Raw genomic sequence first — 15,179 nt, 5'->3', positions numbered from 1 at the left:
GAAAGAAAAGCCAGATTAGGATAATCAGAATATTTTTAAAAATAGTAAACAATTGCTGTATGAGTACTAGTAGTTTGGGGGTGGAGTCTTTTGGATTTTCCATATAAAGAATCATGTCATCTGTGAAGAGAGAGAGTTTGACTTCTTCATTGCCAATTTGGATACCTTTTATTTCTCTTTGTTGTCTGATTGCTGTTGCTAGGACTTCTAATACTATGTTGAACAAGAGTGAGAGTGGGCATCTTTGTCGTGTTCCTGATCTCAAAGGGAAGGCTGCAAGCTTTTTCCCATTGAGGGTGATATTTGCTGTGGGTCTTTCATAGATAGATTTGATGAAGTTCAGAAATGTTCCCTCTATCCCTATACTTTGAAGCATTTTAATCAGGAACGGATGCTGGATTTTGTCAAATGCTTTTTCTGCATCAGTTGAGAGGACCATGTGGTTCTTCTCTCTTTTCTTATTAATTTGTTCTATCACACTGATTGATTTGTGAATGTTGAACCATCCTTGTAGCCCAGGAATGAATCCCACCTGGTCATGGTGGATAATCTTTTTTTTTTTTTTTTTTTTTTTTTTAAAGATTTTATTTATTTACTTGAGAGAGAGACAGTGAGAGAGAGCATGAATGAGGAGAAGGTCAGAGAGAGAAGCAGACTCCCCATGGAGCTGGGAGTCCGATGCGGGACTCGATCCCGGGACTCCAGGATCATGACCTGAGCTGAAGGCAGTTGTCCAACCAACTGAGCCACCCAGGCGTCCCGGTGGATAATCTTTTTAATGTGCTGTTGGATCCTGTTTGCTAGGATCTTGTTGAGAATCTTAGCATTCATATTCATCAGTGATAATGGTTTGAAATTTCCCTTTTTGGTAGGGTCTTTGCCTGGTTTGGGGATGCAGGGTAATGCTGGCTTCATAGAAAGGGTCTGGAAGTTTTCCTTCTGCTTCAATTTTTTGAAACAGCTTCAGGAGAATAAGTGTTATTTCTTCTTTGAAAGTTTGGTAGTATGCCCCAGGGAATCTGTCAGGTCCTGGGCTCTTGTTTTTTGGGAGGTTTTTGATCACTGCTTCAATCTCGTTACTAGATATCGGTCTATTCAGGTTGTCAATTTCTTCCTGGTTCAATTTTGGGAGTTTATAGTTTTCCAGGAATGCATCCATTTCATCTAGGTTGCTTAGCTTATTGGCATATAACTGTTGATAATAACTTCTGATGATTTTTTCTACTTCCTTGGTGTTAGTTGTGATCTCTCCCTTTTCATTCATAATTTTATGAATTTGGGCTTTCTCTCTTTTCTTTTGGATTAGTGTGGCCAATGGTTTATCGATCTTATTGATTCTTTCAAAAAACCAGCTTCTAGAACTCATACAGCAATTCAGTAACATGGCAGGATACAAAGTCAATGTACAGAAATCAGTGGCTCTCTTATACACTAACAATGAAAATACAGAAAGGGAAATTAGAGATTCTATTCCATTTACTCTAGCACCAAGAACCATAAAATACCTGGGAATAAACCTAACCAAAGAGATAAAGGATCTATACTCAAGGAACTACAGAACACTCATGAAAGAAATTGAAGAAGACACAAAAAGATGGAAGACCATTCCATGCTCTTGGATCAGAAGAATAAACATTGTTAAAATGTCTATACTGCCTAGAGCTATCTATACTTTTAATGCCATTCCAATCAAAATTCCACCGGTATTCTTCAAAGAGCTGGAGCAAATAATCCAAAAATTTGTATGGAATCAGAAGAGACGCCGAATCGCTAAGGAAAAATAAAATAAAATAAAACTGGTGGCATCATGTTACCTGATTTCAAGCTTTACTACAAAGCCGTGATCACCAAGACAGCATGGTACTGGCATAAAAACAGACACATAGACCAGTGGAACAGAGTAGAGAGCCCAGATATAAACCCTCAACTCTATGGTCAAATAATCTTCGACAAAACAGGAAAAAATATACAGTGGAAAAAAGACAGTCTCTTCAATAAATGGTGCTGGGAAAACTGGGCAGCTATATGTAGAAGAATGAAATTCAACCGTTCTCTTACACCGTACACAAAGATAAACTCGAAACGGATAAAAGACCTCAATGTGAGACAGGAATCCATCAGAATCCTAGAGGAGAATATAGGCAGTAATCTCTTTGATATCAGCCACAGCAACTTCTTTCAAGATATGTCTCCAAAGGCAAAGGAAACAAAAGCGAAAATAAACTTTTGAGACTTCATCAAAATCAAAAGCTTCTGCACAGCAAAGGAAACAGTCAAGAAAACAAAGAGGCAACCCACGGAATGGGATATTTGCAAATGACAGTACAGACAATGGGATATTTGCAAATGACAGTACAGACAAAAGGTTGATATCCAGGATCTATAAAGAACTTCTCAAACTCAACACACACAAAACAGATAATCATATCAAAAAATGGGCAGAAAATATGAGCAGACACTTCTCCAATGAAGACATACAAATGGCTATCAGACACATGAAAAAATGTTCATCATCACTAGCCATCAGGGAGATTCAAATTAAAACCACATTGAGATATCACCTTACACCAGTCAGAATGGCCAAAATTAGCAGGACAGGAAACAACATGTGTTGGAGGGGATGTGGACCAAGGGGAACCCTCTTCCACTGTTGGTGGGAATGCAAGTTGGTGCAGCCTCTTTGGAGAACAGTGTGGAGATTCCTCAAGAAATTAAAAATAGAACTTTCCTATGATCCTGCAATTGCACTCCTGGGTATTTACCCCAAAGATACAGATGTAGTGAAAAGAAGGGCCATCTGTACCCCAATATTTATAGCAGCAATGGCCACGGTCACCAAACTGTGGAAAGAACCAAAATGCCCGTCAACGGACGAATGGATAAGGAAAATGTGGTCCATATACACTATGGAGTATTATGCCTCCATCAGAAAGGATGAATACCCAACTTTTGTAGCAACATGGATGGGACTAGAAGAGATTATGCTGAGTGAAATAAGTCAAGTAGAGAGAGTCAATTATATGGTTTCACTTATTTGTGGAGCATAACAAATAGCATGGAGGACATGGGGAGTTAGAGAGGAGAAGGGAGTTGGGGGAAATTGGAAAGGGATGTGAACCATGAGAGACTATGCACTCTGAAAAACAATCTGAGGGTTTGAAGTGGGGGGGGGGGGGGGAGGTTGGGGGAACCTGGTGGTGGGTATTAGAGAGGGCAAGGATTGCATGGAGCACTGGGTGTGGTGCAAAAATAATGAATCCTGTTATGCAGAAAATAAATAAAAAATAAATTAAAAAAAATAGTAAACAAATGACAGAAAATTTGCAATATCATTTTAAAATGTATGATAAAGCTCTAACAAATAAATGAGTATACTACTAACAAAAGAATAGTTAGGACAATTTAGAGTATATTATATACGATGAAAAAAGAATATTCAAGGAATACCCCGTAACACACATTAATTAATATGGGGTAAACGTTAAATTCCTATTTCATTCCACTTGATAAAATAAATTCTATTTGATTAAAGAAAGATATTAATTCACTAGACAAATATTTATGAGCACCAACTTTGTGCCAATCACTGGAGCGTATAATAGAAATATAATGGTGAACAATGCAATGCAATCCCAGCTCCCCGTCACCCCATGGAGTTTCCTGTGTAATATTAGAGAAAGACATAGGCAAGGGCTCACACAAATACTATGAAGAAGATCAAGGTGCTAAGAGTGTTCAAAAGTAAAATATAAAAACTGAAATACATAATAGGTAGAATAAAGTGGACCTGAGGTGAAAAGAAAGTAGTGAATGAGATTTCATCAACATTTTCTTAGCAGAAGAAAAGGAAATGGAAGCAGAGCTAAAAAGGCTGGATACACTAAGTGCCTTTAAAGAGAAGCACCAATGAAGAACAAGCTCTGAAATGGAAGGATCAGGTGGAAGACAAGAAAACAGGAGGGCCAGTTCAGAAAACAAATAAACAAACAAACAAAAAAAGGAAGAAGGAAGGGGAAATCACTGAAGAACTAATATGAGATCATCCCCTAAAATCAAATAATCTGATTTTCTAGATCAAAAGGACCCTCACTAAGAACAATGAATAAAGAGACCCACACCAAGTGGGTAGAACACTGGGAACAAAGAGCCTATTCAAAAAATGTCTAGTTCAAATACAGAGGATTAAGAATCAATATGGCACCAGACTACTCAAGATCAACACTAGAAATGAGAAGACAAAAAAGCCGCCACATTCTGAATGAAAAATCATTTCTAAACTAGAATTCTCTAGTATGTCAAATCATCAATCTAGTGTCAGTATGGAATAAAATAGTTACAGATATGCAGGGTCTAAAGAAAATTACATCCCAGGTATCGTTTCCCAAAGACTTTGGAGGACTTTTTTTTTTTTTTTAAGCCAAAATGAGAGAATAAACCAAGATAAAAAGTGGACATGTGATCCAAGAACATGGAGTCTAGAGAAAAGTGGAGGGAAGTTCCATTTAGAGAGCAACCTATGTAGAATGGAAGAAGAGGGTAGGAGGTTCTGAGAGGTCTCTAGGAAGAGATAAAAGGAATAGAAGAGCTGTGTATTTGATCATGTGGTAAAACAGTATTCAGAGAGTTTTAAGAACTATATTGTAGAGCTTGAGAAGAAATAGTGATAGTAACATAGAAAACTAAGCATAGTTTTTGAATAGGAAGAAATATTTGACTAGGTAGTGATAATACTTAAGACCTAATAAAGTAAAGACTGAATATTGGTTTAACCAGTTGGAGAGATAACTATACTGGGAGGATGAAGGAACATGAAGTACTACAAAAAGTGTTCTCTCTCATCTATGAGAAAGAAGTCAACAGACACTGCTTCAAATACAAAAATTCCATTTTAAAGAAAGGTAGATCAGCATATTATTTAAAATATAGAAGTAAATATATATTTTTAAAGATTTTATTAATTTATATATTTGACAGAGAAATCGTGAGAGAGGGAACACAAGCCGGGGGGAGTGGGAGAGGGAGAAGCAGGCTCCCCATGGAGCAGGAAGCCTGATGAGGTACTCAATCCCAGGATATGACCTGAGCTAAAGGCAGACACTTAACAGACTGAGCCACCCAGGCACCCCTAGATCTTGTTTCCTAAGAATGTGCAACAATGTGGGAAAATGCCCATAATACAACAAAAGAAAAAAGGAAGAGGCAAAAAAACCCATAAAATATGGTCCCAATTTTGCTGAAGGGTGTTACTTTGTGTGTATGTGCGCATGTACATATATAAAAAAAGGGATAATAGTTATTTCTAGATGATTGGACTACGGATGATTTTTATTTCCTTTTTATACTACTTTCTATTTCCTAAATTTTTTTTTAAAGATTTTATTTATTTATTTGACAGAGATCACAAGTAGGCAGAGAGGCAGGCAGAGAGAGAGGAAGGGAAGCAGGGTCCCCAGTGAACAGGGAGCCTGATGCAGGGCTCGATCCCAGGACCATGAGATCATGACCTGAGCTCACTAAGGCAGAGTCTTCAACCCACTGAGCCACCCAGGCGCCCCTTCCCCAATTTTTCTATGTGAAATACATTATGTAATTTTGAATGTTGTTTTTAATATACTTAAAAAGTTAGTTGGAAAAAAGGGAGAATTCGGCAGTTTAAATCTCAGAGTGTGATAGAATATTATTACTATCTGAGTAAAACTGTCACTTACCCAAAAGTTAATGTATGAATACTGATTTTGTTGTTCATAAACAGCTGAGGATGAGGTTTTACTGTAATATTCTATTTTTAGAAAATTAAAAATAATCATAAACACTTTGCACTTGAGGGGCACCTGAGTGGCTCAGTTAGTTAAGCGTCTGCCTTCAGCTCAGGTCATGATCCCAGGGTCCTGGGACTGAGCCCCAAATCAGGCTCCCTGCTTAGCAGGAAGTTTGCTTCTCTCTCTCCTACTCCCTCTGCTTGTATTCCCTCTCTCGCTGTCTGTTGCAAATAAATAAATAAAATCCTTAAAAAAACAAAACAAAACACTTTGCACTTGTAAGATCACTGAAATAATACCAGCCTCTCTTTTCCTTCAACAAGTACTATTTTGTACCTCCTGCAAGACCTGGTCCTATATTCAAATTTGGAGATACAAAGATGAACAACCTACAATTCTTATTTACAGACTATAGACTACATTAGCTTACATGACCATAACCAAATCTCAAATTTAGGGGTGAATGGGGGGGTGTCTTAATTTATTCATTTTTCTATCTGCCTGAAAGAATAGTAACTGGAAACGACTACATGATGGCTCTGAAATTAATGACTATATTTCCAACTGTCAAGGCATGCCAAGTGTTCCTACTTATTAATTAGGGCACAGTTTTAAATCTGCAGCTCACACAGGACTTAAGTGGTGGTTCTGTTCCTGATGCTTGTTGAGTAGATGCTAATACTGGGATAAGGTGGAGTATGAAGAAAGGAGAAGGGGAAGAAGACAACTGAAATTACCAAGAGATAAGGAGGCCATGTCCTCACCTAAACTATACTCAGTCAAAAACTAGAGAGCTAGAATCTCTCACAAATATGATCTAAACATAGAACTGACAAAAGACTACTGTCCTCACTTGGATATGAACTAGCATGCTAGTATGAAATAAAGTACGTAAATGGAATGACAAAGCTATAGAGTACAAGTAATGAAGAGGACTACTACTGCCCACCTTGCAGCAAAACTAGGAAGAATTATTTGTCAGATCCCTATTCTGGGTGAGTTCTTATCCACTGGTTCAGGGTGCACAAGATTTCTGCTTTGATGGCAGTAACAAAACCAAGATCTTCCCAAGAGTTTAGGCCTGGCTCTCTCACTACTCATTTTCTTAATTCCAGCAAAGATGACTATTCTTGGTACTTCCAGAGTGCTATTGCTGTAATATAGCATATTCTGCTTTATGGAACAGATAGCCATAGTTTGTAAGCTCCTTGATGGCAGAGAGGGACAAAAGTTTCTTCGGTTTTGTGTTAGAGAGCCTACTAGAAGGCCGTGAACACAGTAGTATTCAACCCATATTTTTGAATTAGCAGAAAAAAGGTCACAAGGAAGTACTAAGGAAATCCACACCCCAACCCTCTTATCAAAGATTTATCATTTCCGGGGAAAAGTGGTAAAAAGTAATGTTTACAAGGAATAGGGCAGCACCTGAACAGAAGGTCCCCCCATATGTAACCAGTGGCCAATGGCCAAGAGTGAAAGTTTAGAGAAGTAACATCTCTGGGAACAGCCTGCCAATAGTGATGGAAAGCAGCCTAAACTTTGAGGTGGCTGTATTGGGAGGGGAGATGAGAGGAGAGGCCATTTTGTGCTCTTTGGGGAAAATGTTAATGAGAGGTTTCACAAATGTCAGACTTGCCTGATTAAACGAAGCCAGCTAGGTAGATGTTTTTCATACTAATGCCATCTCTGCTAAAAGAGCAAAGAGGGAGAAGAAAAGGAGGGTTGAGAAAAGAAAATGATAAACCTCAATTATTTACAAAAGAAATTATGCTTCTGCTAGCCTGGGCAAGGATATCAAAGAAGAGAACTGTTATCTGGAAGGCTTGGCTGCTCTACCTCCTTACCCTTTTCAAAAAGAAAAATTTAAGCCCTAAAGCCAGAAGAGGAGATAGACCAGTATGCCCAGTGCCCGCCTAGGATGTCTACTGATTAAGAACTCAAAGAATCTAAGCAAGTCATGGAAAGTTAAAGGAAGAAAAAGTATAGGAGAAAAAGTCATTCAAATAATTGATACGTTCAAGAGATTTCTTCCTTCCTAGTTTGGGCCTATGTCTTTAGAGTTTTTGTAGTTTCTGCCATTTAAATTAAAGACCAGGGGTGGGCAAATGCTGTTGATTAGAGAGCTCAGCCTCCTTTTGCCCTTATTTCTCCCCAGCCCAGCCTGCAATTGTGTCCCAATCAACCAGCATTAATACACATACACAGAGGTATTTATTTGCTGCTGATTCGGCCTGGTTGTATTCAGACTCGATCTCCATGTGTATTTAATAAATCACACTAGTTAGGTGGACAGGATTAGTTCCAAGTCACCTAATGACTATATCATGAACTGCAGCATTAAATGGATTAATATTAATCTGAGCCGTTGCTGTTCAGTGGGAAAGGCCAGTACGTCTTCCAACAGGAGCTCTATCTAGCAGGCAAGAAATCCTCAACAAGACCAGAAAGATTAATGAGGGCTTCTACATTCTGCCTGCAAATCTTCACCTACCAGGGTGTGGGGTGGTGAATCCCAGCCCAGACGAGCTCATAAATAACCCACAATATCACAAGTATTTGGGGCAGCTGAGCCCCAGCAAGGGCGGGCCAGCTAGGCTCTCCATCTTCTCCTCCTGTAACCCATACCACCGAGGTGGCACAAGAATTTTACGGGCCCACACAGCAGCCGGTTTTGTTTTCTTTCACGTAAGGGCCCACACCTCATAAATCACTTTCTTATTTCAGGAAAATAAGAGTACTAACTAACTGTAGTTTAGACTTGCATGTACTCAAAAAAACATGAAGCTTCTTGTTGTAGAATCACTTCCCTGAAGTTGGAAAATAACCTGTCCTCCACAATACAAGGAGCCTGCTCTCAAGTCCTGAGGTGTTTCCTTTGCCCACAGGCACAATTCCTCCTCTTAGCACTCACAGTATGCTGTGCTTGCAGGGCCTCTGAAGTGCACATTCAGAACTACTTTCTTGGTCCTTTCTTTCTTCCTTTTTTTAAAAAAAGATTTTATTTATTTATTTGACAGAGATCACAAGTAGGAGAGAGGCAGGCAGAGAGAGAGGGGGAAGCAGGCTCCCCACGGAGCAGAGAGCCCGATGGGGCTCGATCCCAGGACCCTAGGGTCATGACCTGAGCCGAAGGCAGAGGCCTTAAGCCACTGAGCCACCCAGGCACCCCTCTTGGTCCTTTCAGGATTCCCTTGCAGTTTGGCCCTAATTTCACCATTACAAGACCACCAAGATGAGCCTAGCAAGCCTCAGATTATAGGACATCTTTGCTTTGACTGGCTTAGAAACCAAACTAATGGTACCAGTGTGAGATACAGGGAGAAAATGCAAGGGCCACAATTAAACTCAATTTACTAGAAATTTGTTTCTTCCTCAGTGACTCTATAGGCACCTGAGAAAAATAGCTGGAGTGGAGGTTCATGAGCAGAGTTGTCTGTGCTGGAGAAACTGAACTGAAAGACCTGCTTCCGGATGCCTGCTCAGTTGGTTAGGCGTCTGTCTTAGCCCTGGGTCATGATCCCAGGTCCTGGGATCGAGGCCTACACCGGGCTTCTCACTCATGGAGGAGCCTGCTTCTGTCTCAGCCTGCTGTTCTCCCTGCTTGTGCTCACTCTCTTGCTCTGACAAATAAATAAATAAAATCTTTAAAAACAAACAAACAAAAAAAACAGCTGCTTCTACCTTGCAGCATCAGTATCACAGTTTGGGAACACCAAAAGTAGGGGTTTAGTTCAACTAAAGACTCTTTAAACTGCACAGACAACAGTGAATCGGCTGCCAAGACTATCTTGCAATGGGTGAGATTGCCAACTAGACCAGTTAGGCCCCAAGCAACAAAGATTATCGAACTAAAAATTAAACTTCACTAGCATTAAAACATAAGTGAACCGAGGGCCTGGTGCCAGGTTATCCGAAGTTTATAAATGCTTGCTAAGCAACCTAAGCATAGACTTGCTGTGGCTGCAGCTGAGAAGAGACCTATTAAGTGTATTATGTCTCAACGTATCAGCTGAGTGAGGGCAGAGGGAGAGACTTAACATTTTCTGAGTTTGTAAACGTTCCACCATACTTACGAGAGGGAGGTCTAGAAGTGGGGCCCATTCAAACTCTTTGCTAACAAAAGGAGGCACTGAGGGAATTATTAAAGGCTGGATTTCTATTTTCTTGTTAAGATGCAAGGAAAGAAAGCCCTCTCATGGGGGGGGGGGGCAGGGGAGCAAGAGTGGTTTGCCCTGATAAGCTAGAGAACCTGTTAGCTTAGTTGCACTAGAGTAGTTCAACATGGGGAAATTCACAGGGCACAGGAATGGCTAGCTCAGTAGCCAAAAAGGGAGTTCACCTGGGTGGGAAAAGAAGAAAATGAAGGCAATATCCACAATTCACGTTTTTCTGACAGCCAGACTGGTTAAGCATGAAATGCCTGTGGGACTGACAGGGCTAAATGACAGGGACTTTCTCATGACCCTTACCAAACCAATGCTCAGAAGCTGCCATGAGACACAAGCCTCGGCTTCCACAAGACAAACAGGAATAACAGCATGTGATCATCCTGGAGGAAAAGATGGGTACGCAGAGCAACTTTTCCTGATAGTTGCAAAAGGTTCAAATATCTCTCTCCACCTACATGCCCTGTGTTTTCACCTTCTCCTCTCTCACAGCCCCTCTCCTGATTCTGAGAAAATTAACCACCCCATGCATAAACTCCAAAGCTCTTTCTTCACAGCCAAGTTAGCTCACCTTTAGGCTCAAGCCAGTAGCCTTAGGACAGTTAAGGACATTAATCAGAAATGTTACCATGCTAAGATCATGTGTATACACCACAGCAATCTGCTTAGAGCTTCAGCCTCAATAGAGTAGGAGTATTTATAGCGCTTAAGAGCTCCTCTGTCTCTTGCCAGACATTCCTGTCCTTCTAACAAATAAGTCCTCAAACCATCAGAGGAAAGATACTCCCCAGACATGAGGAACTGGTGTTACATAAGCCTATGGGAAGAGGATTTCTGCAAGTAGCAGGAAATGTTCATTCCTCAAAGCACTCTAAAGGAGAGCACCCTGCACACTGCTGAGTCCCCAGGCCATCATGTACACAGGAACAGGGCAATCCAGTGAGATGCATCAGGCTCCAGGAATGCTGAAGTCTACATATTTGCCATTCAACACCAAAATGGCTTTTCAAGTTCAATCAGCTATAAATGTTGCTTTGTTTTAATTTTCCACTGAACTTCCTGGAACCTATTATCCAACTGTCAGGGATGTATATTTAGCAAGAGCAACATGGCCTCTTTGCCGCTGCCCCACTGCTCATGTCACCTCTAATAAATAGAAAATCAACCCCTTCCTCAGCCCCTGCTCAAATTAACCCCCATGGTTTGGGCTGATAAAGAACAGCCTTGTGTAGAGGCAACAAACTGACCAAACCCCCCCAGAGTTACCTGCAAACCCCAAATCTCTCTTGGGTTAATGCTGCTGAAAGGTTTTCTAAAAGTCCCAGGAAAAACCCCTAGTGCCTGTACTCATCAGAATATAAGCATGCATGCATACCTCTATTTTAGGGGATACCAGTAGAAATGACTTAACAGATTAACAGGGATCTCAACCAATACAGGCATAGCCGACTCTAAAATATCCAATGTCAATATAACACATCATTTTAAATAGGAAAGATTCAAAAAACCTAAATCAGGACTAGGAAGAATAAGCAAGGCAGATGTACAACTTCAGTTTCATCTCAGGAAGCAAATTTGAAAATATAACCTCCTCTTAGTTAACAGTTTCATCTCAGGAAGCAAATTTGAAAATATAACCTCCTCTTAGTTAACAGAACACGAGGCACAACTTTTTCCACTCTGTCAAGATGCTTTTGCCTTTTCAAGCTACTGACACTTTTTACTCTGACATCAAACAGTAAGAATAGACTAGACTTGAATGAAAAACACGTGTACCCTACTACTTTTCCAATTCACCACTTCTACCCACTGCAAATCCACCTAAATCCCCTAACTATCCACATGGCCTCCTTCCAGTTCTACAATATCCAACACAGCTCTTTAAGCTCAACAGAAAAGATGAAGTCTATCTATATTTAAAATACATATGGTCATACTTCCTAAATTATATAAATGTAAACCAAGAATCACGAGATTTTTTTTCTATAACCCAGAAACACAGAATAAACTAGAATTGGAGGCAATTTATAGGACTAACTCCATCAGCAAATTAGCTTCTGGTTATAGCTTTACAACAGCAGATCTAGAATAGGAAGAAATTCAGGATTTCTCTTTTCTTTTCTTGTTTTTTTTTTTTAAAGATTTATTTTATTTTATTTATTTGACAGAGAGAGATCACAGGTAGGCAGAGAGGCTGGCAGAGAGAGAGAGAGAGAGGGAAGCAGGCTCCCTGCTGAGCAGGAGCCCGATGCGGGACTCGATCCCAGGACCCCGAGATCATGACCTGAGCCGAAGGCAGCGGCTTAACCCACTGAGCCACCCAGGCGCCCCTCTTTTCTTTTTTTTTAAATATTTTATTTATTTATTTGACAGATGGAGATCACAAGTAGGCAGAGAAGCAGGCAGAGAGAGAGGAGGAAGCAGGCTCCCTGCTGAGCAGAGAGCCGGATGCAGGGCTCAATCCCAGGACCCTGGGATCATGACTTGAGCCAAAGGCAGAGGCTTTAACCCAATGAGCCACCCAGGCACCCCAGGACTTTTCCAAAATATATCTGAAAATATATTTCTTCCAAATATATTTTTTCAAAAATATATCTTAACTTTCATTCCACAACTAATAATGAATCAAGCTCCAGATCCACAAACAAGTGCACATAAAAACTGTAACTAAAAAGACCAAAAATTCTCAAAAAGCTCCCACAAAAATCCAGCTTACTCTGGCCAAATATAACACACAAGAGCTGCATATCAGCCATGGAAGGTGGGAGCAATATCTTATTTATAAATGAAGATAGGCAAAACTACGAAAAGCCATGAACTGAACAGCCTAAAGAGAAAGAGCAAGCTTCATATATACAACCTCTGGAGGCTGAATCTTAAGAGGGAAAATTAATATCAGGGTGGGGCGCCTGTGTGTCTCAGTTGCTAAGCATCTGCTTTTGGTTCAGGTCATGATCCTGGGGTCCTCAGATCAAGCCTTGCATCAGGCTCCCTGCTCAGTGGGGAGTCTGCTTCTCCCTCTGCCTTTCCCCCACCCACCACACTCCCCACCAGCTTGTTCTCTTATGCCCTCTCTCTTGCTCACTCTCAAATAAAATCTTTTTTTGTTTAAATGTTTTCCCCATTCTTCTTCTTCTTTTTTTTTTTTAAAGATTTTATTTATTTATTTGACAGACAGAGATTACAAGTAGACAGAGAGGCAGGCAGAGAGAGGAAGGGAAGCAGGCTCCCTGCTGAGCAGAGAGCCCGATGTGGGGCTCCAGGGCCCTGGGATCATGACCTGAGCTGAAGGCAGAGGCTTTAACCCACTGAGCCACTCAGGCGCCCCAAATCTTTTTTTTTTTTTTAAAGATTTTATTTATTTGACACAGAGAGAGAGAGACAGAATACAGGCAGAGGGAGTGGGAGAGAAGCAGGCTTCCTGCTGAGCAGGGAGGCCGATGTAGGGCTCAGCTAGATCCTAGGACCCTGGGATCGTGACCTGAGCCAAAGGCAGATGCTTAATGACTGAGATACCCAGGCACCCCTCCAATAAAATCTTAAAAAAAAAAATTACTATCAGGGGAAACAGCACACTCTCTTGCCATTTAATTTTACTGATCTACATTCATTTCTCCAAAGGCCATCTTATTTATATTGATGACCAAAATAATACACACCCTTGCATCCACAGATCTAACATTTGGAGTTGGAAAGAAACTAATTATTTCAACTGTTTAAAAGTGACTCTGAAGATCCAAGACAAATTATAATTAATAACCTTTCTGAGATACAAGTTTGAATCCTGCTCTAAAGCTGATCTGTAACAGTAAGTTATTTAGGTAGTGAGTGAGCTGGCTGATTCCTCAGCATCTGCAAATTTAAGCCTTCCCTCCCCTTTTAAGGAAACATTTCAGCTAAAGTATGTAACATTAGGTATAACCCAATGAATTTTCACAAATTTAACTATCCATGTAACCAGTACCCAGATCAAGACACAGAATACTACTAGGACCCAGAAAAGAAGTGCCTATCATGAATTCTTCCAGTCACAATTTCCCCAAAGGTAACCATTGTCTCGACCTCTACTACCAGTGATTGCTTTGCATAATCAATGCAAAGCATTTACAATATAAATGGTATCATGTAGTATGGACCCCTTTGTGTTTGCCTTCTTTTGCTCAATATTACAGTGGAAAAATTCACCTGTGCTGTAATATGTTGTAGTTTACTAATTTCCCTTGCTGTATAGTATTCCATTGAGAATACAGTATGTCAAATGAAAATATACCACATTTTATTTATCCATTTTATTTCTGATAGACATTTGGGTAGTTTCCTCTTTTTGCCTTCTATGAATAGCACTGCTATACACATTCTTTTTTTTTTAAGATTTTATTTATTTATTTGATAGATGGAGATCACAAGTAGGCAGAGAAGCAGGCAGAGAGAGGAGGATGCAGGTTCCCTGCTGAGCAGAGAGCCTGAATCGGGGCTCGATCCCAGGACTCTGGGATCATGACCTGAACTGAAGGCAGAGGCTTTAGCCCACTGAGCCACCCAGGCGCCTCTATACACATTTCTACAAACATCTTTTGGTGGATATATTTTATAAATTCTTATTGGGTATATCCCTAGATATGGAATTGCTGGCTCACAGGGTATAAACATTATCAGCTCACTTTAGTCATTCTGCTCTATCTGTAGTATTCCATTGTGTCTTTGAATTTTTCTAATGACAAATGAAGTTGAAGACCTTTTCTTATGTTCACTGACTGTTCAGATATTCTTTTGTGAGGTGTCTGTTCAAGTCTTTTGGCTATTGTTCTGTTGGAAAATCTGCTTTTTTCCTAATAATTTATACAAGTTCTTATAAAGACTTTTTTATTTGCCAAGTTTGGTGATTTGTGAATATCATTAGGAATATTCCTCTCAAAAATCAGGAGTTAACTCTATTTCATACACTTCTCTACCATGCTCTGGATAAAACCCAACTCCAACTAAGCCTGTATTTCAATTTTTAACCAGCAGTTCCAACCTCTGATCCTATCATGCTGAGTTCCCTGGCATCTAAGAAGTCCCCTGGCATCTAAGAATAGTAGGAAGCACTAAAATGCCAGGTCCCAGTAAGAGCTACAAATCATCTTCCCAATATAACAGGGACAAAGTGTAGAGAAATAGAGAGAAAGCAATACTTCTCCTGGGGTGAAAGCCCCTATAGCACACAGACCTGATTAGTAAATGGAAATTCTAGATAGCCTCTGAATAGAATCCT

At 40.2% G+C, this 15,179-nt stretch overlaps 1 protein-coding gene across 10 annotated transcripts in view; it reads right to left on the bottom strand.

Annotated features, from left to right (window-relative positions):
- Positions 1-15,179, bottom strand: part of GBF1 (golgi brefeldin A resistant guanine nucleotide exchange factor 1) — a 122,718-nt gene that overhangs the window by 51,046 nt on the left and 56,493 nt on the right. The gene's annotated exons all lie outside the window — the stretch shown is intronic.

Source organism: Mustela nigripes, chromosome 4 (genome assembly GCF_022355385.1).
Source record: "Mustela nigripes isolate SB6536 chromosome 4, MUSNIG.SB6536, whole genome shotgun sequence".
NCBI classification, from domain to species: Eukaryota; Metazoa; Chordata; class Mammalia; order Carnivora; family Mustelidae; genus Mustela; species Mustela nigripes.
Note: the sequence above shows the minus strand (reverse complement) of the source record. Positions and strands in the feature narration are given on the sequence as shown.